Source organism: Dermacentor silvarum, chromosome 3 (assembly GCF_013339745.2).
Source record: "Dermacentor silvarum isolate Dsil-2018 chromosome 3, BIME_Dsil_1.4, whole genome shotgun sequence".
In the NCBI taxonomy this organism is placed as follows: domain Eukaryota; kingdom Metazoa; phylum Arthropoda; class Arachnida; order Ixodida; family Ixodidae; genus Dermacentor; species Dermacentor silvarum.
The window spans coordinates 64,504,335-64,524,371 of NC_051156.1; positions in this window are offsets into that span (position 1 = coordinate 64,504,335).

Below are 20,037 nucleotides of genomic sequence, written 5' to 3' on the forward strand. Positions count from 1 at the left end.
GAGTTGCACTCGAATGGTAAGTATAAAAGCTTGAAATAAAACGGCTCGCCCTATTTTGGATGCCATCCAGAACGTCGATAAGATAATTTTGATGGGGAGACCATATAGACGGGTGTACTCAAGTTGAGGCCGAACGATAGTTCAATCAGTAAGGAATATTCTACAATAGGATCACATCCATAAGATCAATCAGGTAACCGAGAAATCAGCGGAGTACGATAAACCCCTCTATATGGCTTTCATAGGTTATAAAAATGTATTTGATTCAGTAGAGATACCAGCAGTCATGGAGACATTGCATATAGATGCATACGTGAATATCTTGGGGAAATGTCTACAAAGATTCCACAGCTACATTGGTTCTCCACAAGAAAAGTACACAGTTACCTATCAAGAAAGGGGTCAGGCAAGGAGACACAATCTCTCCAATGCTATTCACTGCATGCTTGGAAGTATTCAAGCCCTTAGACTGGGAAGGCTTAGTAGTGAGGATCAACGCCGAATATCTCAGCAACCTTCAGTAAGTTCGGTTTACAGATGACATTGTCCTATTCAGCAACCACGGGGACGAATCACAACAAATTACGGAAGACCTTAACCGAGAAAGTGTAAGAGTGGGGTTGAAGATTAATATGCAGAAGACACACATAATGTTCAATAGCCTGGCAAGGGAACAAGAATTCAGGATCGCCAGTCAGCCTCTAGAGTCTGTAAAGGAGTACGTTTATCCAGGTCAATTATTCACCGGGGACCCTGATCATGAGATACAAATTTAAATAAGAATAAAATTGGGTTGGAGTGCATACGGCAGGCATTGCCAAATCCTGACTGGGAGCTTACCACTGTCGTTGAAAATAAAAGTGTACAATCATCGCAATCTACCAGTGCTAACATATGGGACAGAAACTTGGAGGTTATAAAAGAAGCTCGCGAACAAGTTAAGGACCGCACAAAGAGCGATGGAACGAAAAATGTTAGGCCTAACGTTATGAGGTAGGAAGAAAGCGGTGTCGATCAGAGAACAAACGGGGATAACCGATTCTAGTTTAATACGCGGAATTAACGAATACTTGACAACTTCGAATTGTCAAGTGTCGAATCGAGTATACGAGACACAGTAGCAGGGACTATCCGATCTCTATTTCAAATTCTGAACATTAGGACGCCTCTGCATTTTTTGTCAAAACTACATGGTTATATCATAAACACCCTCCCCCCCCCCCCCCACCCCCTTTTTTTTCTTCTGTCTTTTACCAAGCTATCAACGGCAACCATGCGTCGAGCACAACACACAGCGCGTCCCAAGCATGCTGGACGCGGAAATCTTCAACCACTTTCAGCACCGTTAACAGCGCGCAGGAAGAGATTGACAGCACGTGGCTAAATCAGCAGCAGTAGACATCCATAAAAGCATTGTGCAAACTCTCCGAACGACCCCGCGGTCGCGCTAAAATGACGCTCCACCGTTCCTGAGAAGAGGGGCATCGAATCGATCCGCAAGACGCGGAAGCACCTAAAGCAATGGAAATGTAACGCGAGACGACCACGCGTGCCTTCCTCAGGCAGCGCTGCTAATGGCTCTGGCGCCGTAAGCTGCGGGATGTATTTCCTCGGCGCGTGCTTCGGGAGAAGTGCTGCTTATCTCACACCGGAAACTGCGCGTAGCCTCGGTGTGATTTCGCCAACTGCGGACATTATATACCCGACACCAGTGTCGCAATGCTACGAGTAACGCTAGGTAGGAAAGGCTGCCGAGTGCTTGCTCTGCAGACGGCGGTATGGACTGCGATCGCCGTGTCCTGCAGCAGCACACCGAGCCTCACCTTGCGACATGCATGGGAAACTTTTTTTCTCGCCGCCTCTCGTTTCTACACACGTGAGAAACGCTAAGTGCTCTCGTTAGAAAACCGCACGCCATAACTCGATTATACTCGTGCAGATTAAAGTCAAGGATCTATAGTGACAGAGGCGTAGATACAGTATCTATATTTAGACTATTAACTGACAAAATTGATAAAATCACGAGCAATAGAAGACGCTAAATTTCCGAATTCATGAGTCTACGACCACAGAATGACAGAAAGCGAGCAAAATGAACATGATTTTTTTTTTGTAGTTAGTTGGATTGTATACTTGAGGTAAGTGACCGTTGAAAAAGTGTATTATAAATCATAATGCACAAGAGCAAATTTTAGCGCGTTGAGCACTTCTTTAAATGCTGTTTACAGAAATGCATTATCTGTCTCTGATGACAATTTGAGTCTTGGTCACGCAATACCTCGTGGTCGGCACTGGACAATAAGGTGTGGCACATTTTTCTTAGCATGGCCGCAATTGGACTGCGCACTATAGTAACGCGCCGAGTTCTGTGCAAAAAGCGACGCGTATGTATACACACGGCGCCAAGCCGCAGACAGTGCAAGGAAGTTACGAAATCTTCATTATTGCTCAAACTTGACGGGCTTCATTATTAGACATTAGCGAAGATTCTACGTGACGGGAAACAGGTGCGTTTTGGAGACAATATTAAGCAGCGCGCATATCTATAGACCAGTCGACGCCCGCCAGTCACACTTGAACGTTCAAGCTCGTTAAAGTGACTGACGACTAATTCCTGTGGTGCCCAATTTTTTCAGTGTTGTCGAAAGCTTGCCGGCTAGAACGTTGAATCCTGCAATGGTAACGCGAAAAACGCCGTGAAAGATTTTATATCAGAATTTTTAAACCTGCAGTGAGAATGTAGTCGTTCACTGGAAGCATGCTGTCAGCCGTGATAGGTGACTGCGATAGGAATTATACTGCCGGCATCGGAGGGAGGCATTCGACATGTGCGGTCTTTGTTGTGAGAAAGTAATATTTGGTTTATCAAGCCTATGTTCCTGTGATTCAACATTTCCTAAGTGTCAAATTGTTTTTATTATAGTAGCTATGTGTTTTCGTGGTTTCCTGTCCAACAATTTTTCTCAATAACAAGCCAAGGGTGTTTTTATCCTACCCACGTTAATTTCTTTAAAGTGAAACGGCGATTTTACACGTGATACGCAATTCAGCGTGCTGCCGCAGCCACTGCATGCGTTTTCCATTTCCGAAGCATATCGTCTCTGAAAGACCTGAGGAAGCTGGATTTTAGCTCACATGCGCGCTCGGAATCTCGCGCGTGTAAAAACATCAATCATGTGCGCCGCCATCCATTGAGGGACGCGAGCGCGGCTGGTTAGCGCGGAATTTTTCTACTTCGGAAAACCCATAGAATAAAGCGCAAAAACCTAATAATATACGAACTGCAATATTAAGCAATAACTATGCGATACTTCAACAAAAAGGTCGAAGAAAAAATTACACCATCTTCCCGTAGGGGAACCCTGAGTAGTATGCGAAGCAGCCATGAGGCCGACTCAAGGTAGTTTTATCAGCTGTATAAGCTTGAACATGCAGCAGCACCAGCAACGCGCAGAACTGTTGTCGACGCCGTCGGCGTTTTTCCCGCGTTCGCACCGAACGCGCGCGGCGTTGGTGACTGTTGCAGGTGCGTCTGGGGCGCCTACCGGCGCGCCTCTAACCTAAGCTGCTTCGCATTATCGCGCGCAGAGCCGCAGGTGTTGCCACTAGTTGCGCAATCCGGAGAGGAAAGGAGCGTTGGATAGGAGAGGAGGAATGCCGAGACGAGAGGGGATGAGACAAGGAGAGGAGAGGAGGATGCGCATGCGCAGTAGGGGTGCGGACGCCGCACGGCGGATGGATGGATGGATGGATGGATGGATGGATGGATGGATGGATGGATGGATGGATGGATGGATGGATGGATGGATGGATGGATGGATGGATGGATGGAGGGAGGGAGAGTGGGAGGGAGTGACATAGCCCCGACCATAAGATGCTTCGCATCTAAAACATTGCACTCGGCCGCGAAACGCTTGAAACAGTGAAACTGGGCGATCGTAGCCCGGCATTTTCCGGAAGTGCGCGCGAACTTTTAATCTTATTACTCATGATGATGATATCTTTTCGCGCGTCTCGGACTTACGGCCATCACTGCGTGTTGCATAGCACTGCTTGCAACACCGGCACCACGTTCCAGGAGACCCGCTCTGTGAATGCGTCTCTCTCTCTCTCTCGCTCTCATAGCGCGCAAAAACCTCTTCACCTCGCATTGGCGCTGAGCCGTGCTCCCTCAAGGGCTGCAGAAGATAGCGCCAACCTTTCCCTTTCCCTCAAGAACCACTTATCATCATCATCATCATTATCCTCGCAGAGCACGAGCGTACGAACACGCCAGCTGTGGACGAAGACGACGACGCTAGAACGCAATCATATGGCTCGCATAAATACATCCTCTGCAAGCGTGGCTGCATAGCCTACAATAAAGGAAAAAAATGTGGCCGTATAGCCTAGTGGTTACGCCATGGGATCGGAGGCACGCGGGCTCGAATCCCGCGTCGGCAGAAAATTTATTTTCTTTTCTTTCTTGGTAGTTGACTCGATACGCACCACAAGTTACGGCTGGCTTCAACAGATTTGCTGTTAAAACAGCCGACTTTCGTACAGTAATCTCGTATACTACACCCGTAGTACCAAGGTATACTACATCCGCCAGTTCGCGCCACTCACTGGTTGTTGAGACTTAGCGAATTTGAAATTAAAATTCCTTCTTAAATCGCGCACAGCGTGCTCGATTCTATTCAGAGGCAGCAGCAGCACAGCTGTTGTCTATACGCCTTTATTCGGCTCAGCAATGCGCTGAACGAAGATGATGCGCACAGTGATGATGATTATATGCAGGTGAAGAAGATGAAGGGTGAGTATTGTGTTCACACTAATTTCCCTCTCGCGCACAAGCGGCCAACCTGGCCGCTCTTTATAGCGGTGCGTGTGCGCCGTAGGAATGGTTTTAGGCGCGAAACGTGTACGATTTCTGTGCCACGGCAGCGGCCATCGGAAGGCGTGACAGCGGGAGTGACGGGGTAGTTCACTGGCAAAGTTCGCTCGACACCTGTGTAGGGCTCTCTAAAACGTGATAGAAAAGTTTCACACAGGCCAGGAAATCGAGTTGGCGTCCAAAATAATACTTCATCTCCGGAGCTGAACAGAACGACGCGGTGAACTGCATCGTAGCGAGTCTTCCGATCCTGTTCACTTGCTTCGGTGTTGAGGCGGGCGCGATGGCGACACGCGGCAAGGCAAGGTATTAACTGCTCACTCACTGACGCCGACGAGTTCACGGGGACATCAAAAAAATAGACGTCGAGGAGAGAGGCCGGTTGACGGCCGTAAACAAGAATGAACGGTGAGTAGTCAGTAGTGCGCTGTGCAGCGGTGTTGTAGGCAAAAGTCACGAATGGCAGGATGGTATCCCAGTTGGCGTGGTCAGCGTTGATGTACATAGATATCATGTCAGAGAGACTTCGATGAAAGCGCTCTGTGAGCCCATTAGTCTGAGGATGATAGCTGGTAGTCGTCTTATGTTGCGTGTGTGGAGGACGTCTTCGAGTAGCTTCGACAGAAACGCCTTGCCATGGTCACTCAAAAGGACGCGTGGCGCTCCGCGTGTTGTAGAAAGATTGCTTCCAAGAAGACAGTCGCAATGTCCACCGCAGATCCTGAAGGTAGCGCAGCTGTTTCGGCGTACATGGTCAAGTGGTCGGCTACAGTGACCATCCATCACTTGCCGTTAGCTAATAATGGCAGTGGTCCGTAGAGGTCAATCCCGATGTCTGCGAAAGGAGCGTCAGGACAGAGAAGAGGTTGCAGCAGTCCAGCCGGAGGTGAAGTGGGTCGTTTGCGGCGCTGGCAGAGTGAAGAAGAAGCGACGTATTTTGCTACGCAGGTGGCAAGTCCAGGCCAAGAAAAACGACTGCGGATGCGTTTATAGGTTTTGTGAAAGCCGAGATGACCAGCCGTGGGATCAATGTGAAATGTCTCCAATATCTGTGCGTCGGTGATCGAGGAGCGACAGGAACCCAACGCTGTCCTTCATGGTGGAAGACAAACCGATATAGGATTGCGTTTTCTTTCTTGAACTTCTGTAACTGGCAACGGGCTCGAGCGTTAGTAGGACGAGATGAGCCGTGAAGGCGTTCCATAATTGAAAGGAAGTAAGCGTCGTTGCGTTGGTGGGACGCGAACGTCTCGGGGTGGAACAAAGGAAGACCGTTGAAAGCGGCGAGTGAAAGAACTGCAGGGGACGCGTTCACAGACTCGGTGACGGCTGGAGGCAGGCCGGGAACGTCGAACTACGGCGGTAACGGACAGCGACTGAGAACATCTGCATAGTTGTATTTCTTGCCGGATTTGTACGTGACGTCAAAGTCATATTCTTACAGACGAATTATTCAGCCACCTAGACGTCCAGACAAAATCTTTTACGGCTGACAACCAGCACAAGACATGATGGTCGGTCACGACCGTAAAGTGGCGGCCATATAAATAAGGTCGGAATTTTTGTATTACCCACACAACGGCGAGGCACTCCTGCTCAGTGATTGTATAGCTTTTCTCGGCCGATGTTAGTGTTCGACTTGCGTATGTGAGCACGCGTTCTTCAAAACGTTGTCGTTACAAAAGAACAGCGCCGATTCCACGACCCCTGGCATCAGTGTGGACTAGAGTGGGTGCGGTGTCAACGAAATACAAAGCACTGGTTCAGACGTAAGGGCACGCTTTAAAGTGTCAAAAGCCGTTTGGCACTCGTCTGACCATGTATATCGAGTTCCCAAAGGAAGGATTTGGTGAAGCGGAGCCGTTATGGTGGCGAAGTCACGTATGAAGCGCCGGAAGTAAGAAGCGAGGCCAAGAAAACTACGGAGTTCTTTGGAGCTTTGGGGCCTCGGAAAGCGGAGGACGGCGGTAATCTTTTCGAGGTCAGGCCGAATGCCGTCTTTGCTTACGAGGTGACCCAGTACTTTAATATCCTTGCTTGCACAGTGGCACTTCTTGCTATTCAGCTGAAGGCCAGCAGCAGAGAGACACGTCAGAACTTCGTCTAGGCGCTGCAAGTGTTGTTGGAAGGTTGAAGAAAATATGACTATGTCATCAAGGTAGCACAAGCAAGACTTCCACTTAAGGCCCCGCAGAACAGTGTCCATCATTCGTTCGAAGGTTGCTGGTGCATTGCAGAGGCCAAAAGGCATGACGCTAAATTCGTAAAGTCCTTCAGGTGTTGCAAAGGCATATTTTTTTTTCCTTGTTGGCCTCGTGCATCGGAATTTGCCAGTAACCCGAGCGTAAGTCAAGACTGGAAAAGTATTCCGCGCCTTGCAATGAATCTAAGGCGTCGTCAATGCGAGGCAAAGGATATACGTCTTTTCGGGTTATTTTGTTCAAGGCACGGTAATCAACACAAAATCGCACTGAGGCGTCTTTCTTGCGCACCAGAACGACGGGTGACGACCAAGGGCTGGTGGAGGGGCGGATGATATTTCGCTCGAGCATGTCGGCAACGTGCTTGTCGATGATCTGGTGTTCGGCGGAAGAAACACGATATGGTCGACGGCGGACAATAGAAGTTCCATCGACGTGCATGCGATGAGTTGCCGCTGAAGTCTGTCCCGAGAGAGGCGAGTGTACGTCAAAGGAAGATTTATGTTTCTACAACAAGGCCAGTAGTTGATGTGCTTGCTGCGGAGTCAGATCTGTACTGATTGCGTTAGCGAGAGGAGTAGCAGGAGCAGCATCTGCAGGTGGGCATGGTTCTGCAGCACCAGTACTCGCAGCCATCCCCGAGACAGGCTGTGCGTCCACACCGCAAAACAACAGCACCTTTGGGAAGCAAAATCGGCTCATTTGTGACGTTGAGTACAGCGAGAAGGGCTGTGCCGTTGATGAATCGAACGAGACTCGACACTAGTGCAATTCTTTTGGATATGCAACGGGCTGATGGGGCGACTAGAACGTCGCCATTGTCAGTTACGTCGGAAGCAATCACAAGAAGTTGCTCGTGGCCAGGTGGCACCACACAATCGGCTACGGTTCGCAGACGGTGGCGGGACTGAGACCCCTCGTCGGTGTCATCGGTCACGCGCATCTGAACAAGGCGTTGTCGGCAAGAGATGAATGAAAGCGGCAGCGTCAGAAAGAAATTCCCAACCAAGAATGAGCATATAAACGCAGGATCCCATAAATGAAAACTCGAACGGTGCACTGTGCCGATGGCCGCATCGTTATTCGCGCTTATTCGCGCTTTGTAAAGGAGTGCCATTGTAAGGAATGTGAGGAAGGAGCCATTCGTAAGCATCGTAGCCGCAGCGTTCGTCCTGCTGGCGCTTTCGACAAAACCGCGAGATGTGGCCTCGAATGCTACAATAATAACAGATTGGCGTGGAACGAGCGCCAGGGGGGCGTAAAATGCAGGTACAGGTACACGGGGTGTAAAGGCTGCTACGTTCGAATCCCGGCCACGGCGGCCGCATTTCGGTGGATGCGAAATGCAGAAACGCTCGTGTGCTTGCGTTGTAGTGCACGTTAAAGAACCCCAGGTGGTCAAAATTAATCCGGAGCCCTCCACTACGGCGTGCCTCATAATCAGAACTGGGTTTGGCACGTAAAACCCCAGAAAGAAGAAAGAAGAATGTTGTGAGGAAACGGAATGGCACGCTGAGCGACGGAGAATTGCATGGCACCAACTTGGGTGTACGTGGCTGGCGGCGTCGGAGGGTCAGGGCTCACAGCGTAAACCAAGGAAGACAGCTCGTCTTTGATGATATCGCGCAGACCCGCGGACAAAGAGTGAGTTTGAGGAACAGCTGAGCACGACAGGCCTTGTGCTTGAAGCTCTTCGCGGATCAGAGCCCGAGTCAACGTGCGCACATCGGCATCCGAAGAAGGTCGCGTGTCACAGACGTCTGGCTGTAACCGAATGGCTTGTAGTGCATCCAGATGCTGGCAGGTCACGATGACATCGTGACCATGGAGTTTGAAAATGAACATAAGGTCAGCGTGATTACGTCGGCAGCAAAAAAAGGGCAATGACAATAATCCAACAGTGCTATAACAAGGTCCAATGTCCGTGTTAGCAAAGCAGCGATGATATATACTTAGAAACTTTTTCAGGACCCGATCTATAATGTGACTGTTGGATCTGCAAAAGCCATTCCAGACGACCGACACATATTCGAGTTGAGGAAGACGGATGGTTGCGTACAACTTGCGGAACTGTGTAGGAGACTTGAATTCCCTCGATAGTCTGCAAATATAGCCAAGAGAGCGCATACCACTTATTGCAACGCGTTTAGTGTGAGCTGAAAAGTGTAAGGTTGCATCAAAAAGTACACCGAGATCATTGATCGCATAGACCTTACACAACGGTACAGAATCTACAGAATAAGAAAAGGAAATTCTTGCTCTTTTGCGTGTGAAAGTCATGACTTTGGTCTTAGCAGCATTCAAGGTGATATCATTATCTTTGCGTCATTTAGATAAAGAAAACAGGTCCGACTGCAGGGTGCGACAGTCATCAACAGTGTGAATTTTCTTTAAAATCTTCATGTCATCGGCATGTAGAAGGAAAGAAGAGTTCCGAATAGCGGGAAGAACGTCATTAATAAAAAATTTTAATGAGTGGTCCTAATACTAATTCTACATGTCCAATCCCTTTTAAAATGTGGCGCACGCGATCGGGCTCGCTCACTGCAGCGTCGACGCGGCGGCAAAGGGAAAGGACGTCTACTATGTACGAAGTGTACGTCTCCCCTGGTTGTTGCATCCGTGCATCAAGCTTTCTCTTTGAAACTTCCGAACGGATGGCTGGTTTTCCGAAAATCTTCCGGATTTGTTGTTGGAAGCTGCCTCCAATCAGGCAAGGCGCTCTCACGGGTAAAGAACCAAAACTTCCCTACATCGGACAGATAGAAGGCGACGTGGCGAAGTTTTTCAGGGTCGTCCAAGTGGTTGTACCCACTCACACAGTCATAGTTATCCAACCAGTCCTCGACGTCGTCGCGCGGGAGACCAGAGAATACAATGGGGTCACACTGCCAGGCGGTAACGGTCCATGCGGAGGCGGCTGGTTGTGTGGCAGAGAGGGTGATGCCGGAGGCTCCGGGTTGCCGTACTTGGGTCATGGCAGTGGACAGGCGGAGCAAACCGGCGACCCAAACGAAGCTACAATGGAACTCGACGTCGTAGAGGTCTAGGGGCGTCGAAAGCAGCCTCCAGCACTTTGAACGGCAGCAGCACACCTGTTGTCTCGAGTCTCGACACCTTTATTCGGCTGAACCACGCGCTGAACGAAGATGACGCTCACAGTGATGATGATCATATACAGGTGAACAAGATGAAGGATGAATATTATGCTCACACTATCACTCTAAATCACGGTCATTTCATTTCTGTGAAATGGATGCGTCTCCTGTATGAGCCGTGTGTTGCAGCCGAGATCCTCGCTCGCACTTCCCACTGGCCACGCTGCGCCATCTACCGGCGTGCGTGCGAAGTCCCCCTCCTCTTGCGTGGCCTCAGAGATTACACAGGTGACTCTCCGGTGCGTGCTAACGCTGAGAATTAACCCGACATTGCCCAGCCCGTGATCGTGGCCGAGCGGATGCAGCATCGGGCTGTCGTGCTCGGGGACCCAGGTTCCATACCGCTCGCAATACCGAAGCCTTGAAGTCTTTCTTTCAATGCGTTCGCATTCTCAGCGCACGTTACGCACTTTCCGGGACTAGCTATCTATGCGTGTATGTCTCTAACCGTCTTCCCGCCTACCTTGGTCACTGGGTAGTCCATGGTCGAATGGCTAGCGCATTGGGCTGCTGTGCCGAGGCAGCAGGGTTCGAAACCAACCGTCTGACCAACTTGGGTCATTGAGTATGTGGCAACGTGTACATTTGTGCCGCTCTTCAACGAACCTCTTGCACGTCCGACATGGGTCACTGTATAGATGTGGCTCTGCATAGGCACCACTACTGCTTCAATGAAACTCTTTCATGGCGCTCTTTCTTTGCAGCCCGCAAAAAGTATACCGACAGCAGCTATCATCACGCAAAGAAATTGTCGGGCAGTTCTCAATAGGGTCTACAGCTTCTTCATTAAAGATGCTTCGTTCAAAGCAATACTTTTCAGTTTGGTTAACCGTGCATTGCTAATTATTTAACTAGCTCATAAGCTCATAGTAAAGAAATACCTTGAGTTGCTCGAGAGGACAGTCAGCAGCACGAAGTTGCTTGCATTTTTTCGTAACGTACACGTGAATTGTTTAAGGACATGGCATCAGTTAGTTGAAACAACTGCATGGAGCGGGCAACCAACGTATACTCTTACGACTAAACGTGACTTGGCGAAGCACGGCGACGATGGCAGGATTGGTTTTCAGCGGGCGCGTGCTTTTACACTCCGACTTGAAAATTGCATTCGCCCACGCATCCTTATTTCTTCGTGCGGACGGGGAGTGAACTGAAAGTGGGACCGGGATGCGACCGAGCGATGATGGAGGGAAATTTGCATTTGAAAGCGTGTGAGCCGCGCTTTCGTCGCTAACCATCCAGGTTGTGCGCGACGGCTTTATCTTAAGAAAAAAAAAAACTTCGTGTTGCCACGGTGAAGGCACGTGGCCATGGCTTGCGCTAGAGGAGACGTGCAGTGGCGAAATGAGGCATGCTTTCGGTGAGGAAAAAAAGAAAAATCCAAAACGGAGGATACACCCATGCCTGTTGAAAAAGATTGCAGTTTACTTGTCCTTTGTTCGTTATCCTTTTTTTTTCTTTGGATAAGTAAACACCTTGCGGTGGCCTTCGCGAGGAAGGAAAATTTCATACCTTTCACTGAGCCCGACTGTCCACAGATTTTGCAGCAGCGTATTACACGTCGGCGCTTCTGCTTGTATAAGGCTGCAGTGATGCATTGTGTAGGGAAAATATGAAAAGAAATCTATATCTCTTTTCGTTTTATGCAGGGAGAAAAAAAAAACTCGCTGTTGCCGTGCGCATGTTCAACTTCAAATTCTGGCGTTTGACGAGCCAAAACCACGATCTGACAATGAAGCACGTCGTAGTCGGGGACGCCTGATTAATTTTGCACAAAATTTATGCCGCACGAGCATTTTTTTTTTTTTTTTGCATTTCGCCCCCATCGAAAGCTACTAGCCGTTGCAAGGATCGAACTCGCGAGCTCGCGCTTAGCAGGGCAACTGCATAAGCCACTGTGCTACCGCGGCGGTTCCCGGTGCGTGTGTGGCTAATGTACTACACGACTTGCCGACCTAAGTACGAAATCAATCAATCAAATCGTTTACAAACACTAATTATTTACAACGGAAATTATATACAGACAGGACCCCAAGACACATGTCGGAGTTTAGTGACGGGTGCCTACATTACGAAAAAATTCACCAACCCTTCCCCTACCGGAAAATTGGGGTAAGCGAAGCTTGGTCATGGGTGCACCTAAACTAACCATGATGCGACGGCTGCGACGAAGAGAACTGACGTCAGCGACGGTATGCCTACAGTCCGCCGTTGTCGCTGGCGTTCGATATCTTGACATTGCTCGGCGGCGTGGTTAGCAGCATTCGCCCACCATTGCCACTTGCGATTCTTCGAAATTAAATTGCTTCAAAATATAAAACTGTCGGTTACGTAAGACAATGAATGGCTCATACCCCCTTAAGCAATGGCTCATAACCCCGTAAACGCGGCCTCCCCATTAAGATGACAGAAGAGAAGTGAAATTCTACGCTGGAATGATTAGCGGCAACGGAGCCAGCTGTGGAAGAAGACAACGATGCTCGAGCCAGTGCTGATTATGACAGTTTTTTGCGTACACGGACGCCACCGAAATTTGTGCTTTGTAACAAGCTTGAAAAAATAGTAGGATATGTTACTACAACGACCCTACGCAGCAGGTACTTAAGTAATACAGTAAACAGCCACCCTATAGCACCGTGGCAGTGCAGCGGAAATTACGCGAAACACCGCCCGAGTTTCACGTTTCGATCCTGCCACACGAACGTGCGAGCCGCCAAACGGGAGTTTGCGACTGTAGTGCCCTCTGTGAGATACATGCCGAATTCGAAGTTCACCAGACAACGCTCTATTACATGGGCCACTTATCACTTGGTCTCGCCGTGATATGCAGACGTGAACAAGGTCAAGCATTTTATTGCTGACCTGCTTGAAATACGAAGTGTTTTCGAAACTGAAAAGAAACGATGGAAACGAAAGTTACAGCATCAAAGGCACAACGTGATGCTGCATCTCATCATCGTATGACCTTGGTATGGCGCCGCTAGATCGGTGATGAAATAGTTCACCTTCGACGGCTGCTCTCGTCAGCGAACCTGGTTAGCAGCGATGATCGACTGCGTTGTCTTCGCTGACCGATTACCTACTGGATTCTAGCATCAAAACTAGTTTCGTGCTAGTCACGCAGAGACAGCTTCCATCGTCACCGCCTGCTACAAAATGGCCCTGAATTGAACGGCCCGCTTTTTGTCGTCTGCTGCCGCGCGCTGCTCAACGGGATCGCACACCGCGCTCCACCGTTGATCTCCGCGGTGGCACCATGGAGGAAGGAAAAATATAGGAGGGAGCATACCGCAACGCGATTGTCGCCGACTGTGGTGGCCCAACACGTGATGAAAACGTCAGAGCACGGAGGATACGTCCGAGTGCGCGGTAGGTTTTAGTACTCCCTGTTGAATTTTTTTTTTTAGTACCCATTCGAAACCATTTCAAACTCTTGAAATAAACAAAAACAAAACCAAGGGAAAAAACAAAACAAGACCTGCATGTGAGCAGCTGCCGGCCGAGGGCGCACCGAATAAAAACTACCGGTAACCAAACTACTCGGCAAATCTCGATTCTCCGTGATCTCGACGCAAGAGGTCACGTGTTGGGCCACTACTGCTGGCTACACGAAGCGTTCGCTTGCCAAGGCTGGCTGCGTGACGTAATGCTCCCTCCTATATTTTTCTTCCTCCATGGGTGGCACGGTGGCGCGCACTTGTGTCGTGTTCGCACCAGCCGAACGTGCGACACCGACTGAAAACGGCACGAGTGCCGTCAGCCGAAGGTACCATAAGTAAACGCAACATCGGAACTGAAATCAAAACTGAAAAATAAAAAAGCAGGAAATACGGTTCTGAATATTAATGTCTCTGCTGGCACCTTTACGCAAGCACGTAACTAAAGCCCAGGCGTCAACATAATTAATGGTTTGGCGTGCTTTGGTTGAACGAAGTGTCACAAGATGTTGCTGCCAGCTCCGTCTTTTTGTTTTGTTTTTTTTTTTTCTTGTACGTCTTAAACCTCTCGGTAATGGCAAGGCGTCAAGCAGAAATCATCCAAATCTTCAGCGCCGGTTGCTCATTTTATGCGGGCATGAAGTCCAAATGCTTACGTGCACCTTGATGGGAGGGTGTATTTTCATTTGAGGCACGAACGCGTGCTGCCGCCTGGAAGGCGGCACTAGCACCAGAATAACCGAAAGATGGAAGCGAACGCTGTAACATGTCTTGCTTTTATGCTTGTACTGACACTTTCGTCACATCGTCTTCCCGTGTTAATAGCGCAACAGACGTCTGTTTACTTTCATTACATGTTTAACGCGCGATGGTGCAAGCGCTGCAACTCTGAAGTGGAGATGCTTTTATCAATGTCGCTGTTCACGTACACTCACAATGACAGTTGTCCGAGGATATGTGGGTCAGTCGCAAAAGAGCGGGACGTGATTGTGCCACAGTTCGCGCGTTATTCGATGGGTCTGAAACGTGATGGAGTTGGGGACCTAGGAAAGGAAAGAAAAAAAAATGTACGGGACAAATATTTGCCTCCAAAAAATTTGCACGGACTGCTGAGTAAGTATCACTCTGTAATGCAGACTTTCAAATTTGTAAGGACAACCGTTAGGAAGAAATGGGCAGCAAGTACGGGACGATTAGCCACGAAATGATGACATATTGATCGCGTTAGGGGAGAGGTAGGACAGGGGGAAACAGGTGAGGAAGAGGCTCAAATGATTATGATGATGATGACGACGACGACGATAGAGTGAGTAAACTGTGCACACAGGAGGTCTGCAGTGTACGTGCTGCGCACAAGCAAGTCACAACGCACACTCGCTGAGGTGGCTCTGTGGCTATGGCGTTCTACGTGCAAAGAACAAGGTGGCGATTTCGATTTAAGGCTAAGGCGGCCACATTCCAATGAGGGTCGAATGAAAAGAAAAAACGAATCCCTCGTCTGCGCATGCTTCACTGCGAAGGAAGTCTTAGTGCATAAGCGCGGTTGGGCTGCGTTCAGTACACGGGATCTGCGACGCCCTCACACCATTGGATGAATAGCGTAGATTTTGGCCATCTACTGCAAACGTCCACATTCTCAGAGATAGCGTGACGAGTGTATGTTTCTTAAGGCGTGACTATTATTTTCCGTCAAGATAAACTTATCAGACGGCAAAGTTGCAATTCTATTTTTCTTCCAGGAAGATGTATTTTCAACAAGAACACACATAGCGTGTGTAGTCTATGTGCAGCGGGTGCACACGTGGTTAATGTTCGTATTCGTTTTTCTGGAGGATCGACAGAATGTTGCAGATTAACTGCCTCCCCCACTTTCAACAACCGCCTTTCCTTGATCGGTAAAACGTGCTGAGAGTAGCCGTAAAAGGCGCTCACAAAATGAACGTTGTTTGAATTAGTCATTTACAGTAGTCGCCCGAATCCGCCGTCACTATGACGACTGCAGGACGAACGAAAATCACCGCAGTGCAGAATTGAGCATTAGTCTAAATATCTTACTTTCTGGGCTTACAGTTTCAATACTTGCAAACCGCAAGTATTGCGCATTTGCGCATCTGCGCAAAGTCGTTGCTTACGCTACAGACAACGCTAGCCCCTGCGCTTTGACTCACAATGTAGCACTTGTGAGCGCGCCCCTGTCTTTTGTAACCAATATGTTACTACATATTGCAGGCCATGTAATGCGTAGGATGGATAACCGGTGCACCATTATAGTTATAGAATGGATACCAAGAGAAGGGAAGCGCAGTCGAGGACGGCAGAAATTTGCAGGCGCAAGTTGAAATCAGCTAGCGCAACACGGGTAATTGGAGATCGCAGGGAGAAGCCTTCGTCCTGCAGTGGACATAAATATAGGCTGATGATGATAATGATGATGATGATAAAACAATATATTCAATTGTTTTATTGTAGGTAAAGATTGTGGTACATAAAAATTTATAAGCCATTCCACTCTGTGAAGGTGGATGACCAGCGAAGCTGTTCAGCACACGACACAGAGGTGGCACAGAATTTTGAACAAAGGTACGAACGAGTATTGGCTTGATCGGTGATGATCGTGACGATATGTACACGCACACATTCTCGTATCACCTCTGTTATTATTATATTAATTCCGCCATATGCGCGTATAGTCCGGACTCCGAGGAGCAGGGGCGTAGCCAGAACTTGTTTTCGAGGGGGGGGGGGGGGGGGGGGGGCAAGCGTCTGCTTTCCTCTACGCGACGACGTGATCGATAATAACTATCGGTAGTTTAAGCAGACTCTCTACGTGTATATCAAAGACATGGGACCCCCCCCCCCCCCCTCGCGGGTGCGTGTGAAGAAATTAAGTAAAGTAAGCTCAGTAAATACAGTAAGTACGACAGGTACTGTGGGCGTTTGGAGCAACGGTCTCTCATCGCGCCACTGAATGGACCAGTCTACGAAAACGCATCATTGAGACGACCCGTGCGATCGGAGAAGACATCATTAATTGTTCATTTCCGTTAAGCGTAGATGGCGTCGTCCTCGTCGGGGCGAAGTGCGTTTCACAAGTCAAGGACGGCTATACGCGTGAAAATGCACGTGTGACCAGGCTATACCTACTCCCATAGGAATAGCTTGTTCGCTGCATCTTTGCGCTAGAAAACTTAAATACGCGCAAAAACGCGTAAGGCTTTTTTTTTTTTCGAAGCTTTCGTCACCCTGCTCCCTCATAGGAGAGGGTTGCATTTCCTGCGGCAAGTGCATGCGCCGCTGTGTCTTCCGCTGTGTGCGAGCGTGCATGCCGTCATTTGCCTTTACGTCAACGTCAACAGATTCAGAATTGTACAGAATATTTCACTGCACAGCGTAGATATTGCTTAAGTAGTGCGTGCAACTCATTTCTGCTTCACTTACGCCGGTGCAAACAGTAAGCGGCCTTGTACCTCACATAATCTCGACTGATTGGTGTACTAGTGATGCAGGAATGAACTCCGGTCTTGTTCAGCGCATAGTGCACATAATCAATTTCTCAGGACGCGTGAACTCCGACGAGAACTGTCAGCGCCTGCAACAAGAGTTTACTTAAACTGTACTGCACACAGCAGTAATCCATGCTTGTCGGCTGTCTGTTTCGTGCATTCTGTTGTGAGTCGGTGGAATTTCACTGCTGGCATCAACCCCTTCGTGTGTACATTGCTGTTTTGGGATTCCACAACACAACATCAACTACCAGCCTTCCGTAACTGCTGGTTTGGGATTCAACAACACAAAAGTAACTACCAGCCTTCCGTAGGGGCGCAATCGCAAACACGAGACGTTTCGCGCGCAATCCTGCGCGAGCGCGGCCTACCTGAAAGGAAGCGGCGGAAATGTATACCGGAAATTTCGACCACCTGGGCTCTTTAAGGTGCACCTAAATCTAAGTAAACGGGCCTCGAGCCTTTTCGCCTTCATCTAAAATGCGGCTGCAGCATTTGTTGCTTCATTTAATTGTTGCGCATTTGTTGCTTCAGAATGCGGCCGCCACATTCTCGCCCAAAACCTCACAGAGTGTCAAAGCCTTGACAAACACCATGACAGTTTTTTTTTTCCATATGCAGACATGATTCGCTGCAAATTACCAATCCAAACGGAAGCCCCCAGGAATGACATTGTGATAGCAGCACCGGTTTCTTGAATTATGTCAGCGCGAAGCGACGAGAACAAAGGGTGGGTAAGTGGGGAGGGGGGGGGGGGTGCGCAAAAAATTTCGGGGGTTCGGGGGGGGGGGTTGAACCCCCCCCCCCCCCCCCCCCCCCCCCCCCCTGGCTACACCCCTGCCGAGGAGCAACGCGCCTACGAAGAGTGACGGCAGGACCAGAGACGAGAATACAATGGTCGCCGGCGTGCGGCAAACACCACCGATGAAGATCGTGCACAAAACGCCCAGCGAACGCGGGACGTCTTCGTAGACGCGTTGCTCCTCGGGAGACCGGACTATACGCTGCCTCCTCATTATGACGACAGACGAGAAGGGAAAATCAAAATGGAGAACGGCAACTTGTCTTTCTGGTTCATTATATACATCCGCGTGGACGACGGACCCGCCGTCCCGAGGAGCCGGAGGAAACTAGGCACGCATGACGTTTCGACGGCACCGCCACCACGGGAGACCGGTAGGAAAGGAAACTAGATACGCAAGCGCTTGCAACGCCGACAAAGAGAGGGCGAAGCGAACATAAGCGACACGGGTCGGGCTTTTGGCCTAAGGTACGATGGTAGCTCGTTACGGGTCCCGGAGCCCACCTACCGCAGTCAAGTATGAGCCATTGCTTTGACCCTTCTGCACCATCCTCGGGATCGGCCCACTCTTGGACTTGCCCTCCTCATTCGGTTCGGACCTCGCCCGCCTGCTGTCACGTACCTGGGCCTGGCCATTGCGGTTGGTGAACCAGCGCTCTTTTACCTTTTGCCGTCTGGCCTCCGGCTCAGCGTTGCCTGCTGCCGGTGGCTCTGCGGCCGCTGCTCGCCACGCGCAACGGTCCGCGCGGTCCGCCTGGATCGCGGGCTGAGCTCGGGTGTCGAGGTGGTCCTAGCCGCCAGGTTCTGGTGTCTGGGTGTGGTTTTCACCCACCATGTCGGCCCGGGATGGTTTGCGGAGTTGTCCAAGAACCCCGGATGAGTCCCGGTCGTCTGGAGTCCTATTGTCGGCGCTCTGGGCTCTTGGGACCCCACCAACGACCCCGTTATGCGGCTGATCTACCCGCCGCGGTGGCTCAGTTAGCTAATGCGTTGCGCTGCTGAGCACGAGGGCACGGGATCGAATCCCGGCCGCGGCGGCCGCATTTCGATGGAGGCGAAATGCAAAAACGCCCGTGTGCTTGCGTTGTAGGGCACGTTAAAGAACTCCAGGTGGTCAAAATTAATCCAGAGCCCTCTACTACGGCGTGCCTCATAATCAGAACTGGTTTTGGCACGTAAAACTCCAAGAAGAAAAAGATCCGGCGAATTTGTTCAAGGTCCTACCTTAAGTTCTTCATTAGGTTGGGCGTGAGCTACGTGATCTCCGCATCGCGGGAGATCTACCACCGCCACGTTGCTCAACGTTAGCGCCTCGCTGTTGGCGCTTTCCCGCCTTTTATGAACTTCCATGGATGTTTCTTTTTCTTAATCTTTTTAGTACACCTTTCAATCTTTTACCGCTGTTTCTTGTGTCCTCAACATTCGAATAAAATCTGTTCTTACCCTTGTGCCTGGGACCTCTTTGGGTGCCAGGTGTGAAAGGGTAGTTCAAGGGCGCGTTACAGGTCCCGGAGCTCACCACCTGGAGTCCACAGGGGCATGTGCCATTGGGTTTGGACCCTTTCTGCACTATCACCAGGGTCGGCCCCCAATTTTGTTTACGCACACGAAAAATACACAGAACTCTAGCCATATACAGCTTAGCTGTAATGACGTTACACGAGATTCCACGTTGCATTGGATGAAACGAAACGCACTTGTGCGCATTAATTGTAAAACATTCAATTACTGGATTCCGTAAAGCTTCGCGTCACCCACCGCAGTGGCTTAGCAGCTGTGGTGTTGCTCTGCTAAGCACGAAGTCGCGGCGGCCGCATTTCGATAGGGGCGAAATGCAAAAACGCCCGTGTCCCGTGAACGTTAAAGATCCCCTGGTGTGGTGGCCAAAATTCATCTGGAGTCCCCCACTACCGCGTCCCTTATGATCAAATGATGATTTTGGTACGTAAATCCCCAAAATTCATAAGCAGCTCCGCTTCACGCAGATTCCAACAGGTGCGTTGGACCTAAATATATCTATATATATATATATATTTGTTTTTTGACTGCACCGCGGTCGT